The sequence below is a fragment of the Desmodus rotundus genome, chromosome 1, assembly GCF_022682495.2.
Source record: "Desmodus rotundus isolate HL8 chromosome 1, HLdesRot8A.1, whole genome shotgun sequence".
Taxonomy (NCBI): Eukaryota; Metazoa; Chordata; class Mammalia; order Chiroptera; family Phyllostomidae; genus Desmodus; species Desmodus rotundus.
This window is the reverse complement of record NC_071387.1, coordinates 137,522,464-137,523,687: the sequence shown is the minus strand read 5'-3', so window position 1 is coordinate 137,523,687 and position 1,224 is coordinate 137,522,464. Positions and strand designations below refer to the sequence as shown.

Genomic DNA, 1,224 nt, shown 5'->3' with positions numbered 1-1,224 from the left:
AGCTGCTCCCTAACACTTCCATCCCTTTACTTTCAGTCTCTGTGTGTCTTGTCTCTGAAGTGGGTCTTTTGTAGGTAACATATATCTGGGTCTTGTTTTCTTATCCATTCACCCACTCTATGTCTTTTGTTTGGAGCATTTAGGCCATTTAAATCTAATATAACTACAGATAGGTATGTAGCTATTGTCATTTTGTCTAACTCTTCTTTGACTTGCAAAGTAGGCAACTTTCTTGGCTCACATATCTAAGGTCTGATGGGAGGGCTGATTAACTTGCTGCAGTTCATCCAATATCATGCAGGTTTTCTTGTTTTCTCTTAGCTTTTTTGGAGCCATCCTCACACTTGAATTAATTTGTCAGATGTTTTCTTTGTTGACCTTTCTATGTTGCTGCTCCATTTGAAAAACTTCACTTTTTAATTACACAGAAACCCTTCCAATCTCATAATTCTTACTGACCAGGGATACCCAATGACTCCATTTCTCTTAAATTACATCCTGCTGTGAGTTGCATGTTCTTTTGCTGACAATTTAAATCTTGAATACGTTCCCATAACTTCTGGAACCCTTTATGTACATGTTCCATCATGTAAACTAGATTTCCATCACACACTTTCCAGACATTGCCCCCAAGCTGTGACATTAGTTCTGGATTCTCAATTTGAACCACCTGATGATCTAGCTGGGCAATAGAATTGCTCACACATTTTTCCCATGCAGTAATATCATTTTTCTGGCCCGAGGAAGGGGCTGGAAGTGCATATCATTTCATACTGAGCAATTCAACTGGTTGTCAAGCAGCCAGTCAGTCAAATTCACCTTCAAAAGCTGAATAAATCCAGGGCTGTCAGGTAGCTCAAGGAGCTTAGCAGGTCTTACTCTAGTAGGTCGGTATCTGAGAGTTTCCATCTCCACTCACACCACAGATGCTTCTCACATGCCAGGTGCTTCACGTCCTTGGTCAAAATAGGAGAGATCATCTACCACAGCCTCTCTAGCCACAAAACCCATGTCTGCCATTCCTAGGTTTGCCCTTTCTGATTATTTTTGTGGTCCTTCTCTGTGCCTTTCTTATTCTACTGTCTGTTGATGACTTTCTATATTGTGTTTAGATTCCTTTCTCTTTATTTCTTGCATATCTCTTGTAGGTTTTTGGTTTGTCATACCTTATGCTTCCTGTATACCAAGCTACATATATGTAGCAATCTATTACACGTAATGGTA

General features: G+C 39.9%; 1 pseudogene; it reads right to left on the bottom strand.

Moving 5' to 3' along the window:
- Positions 1-357: 357 nt before the first annotated feature.
- LOC112307134 (pre-mRNA-splicing factor SPF27-like) lies at positions 358-1,020 on the bottom strand (annotated as a pseudogene).
- Positions 1,021-1,224: the final 204 nt, after the last annotated feature.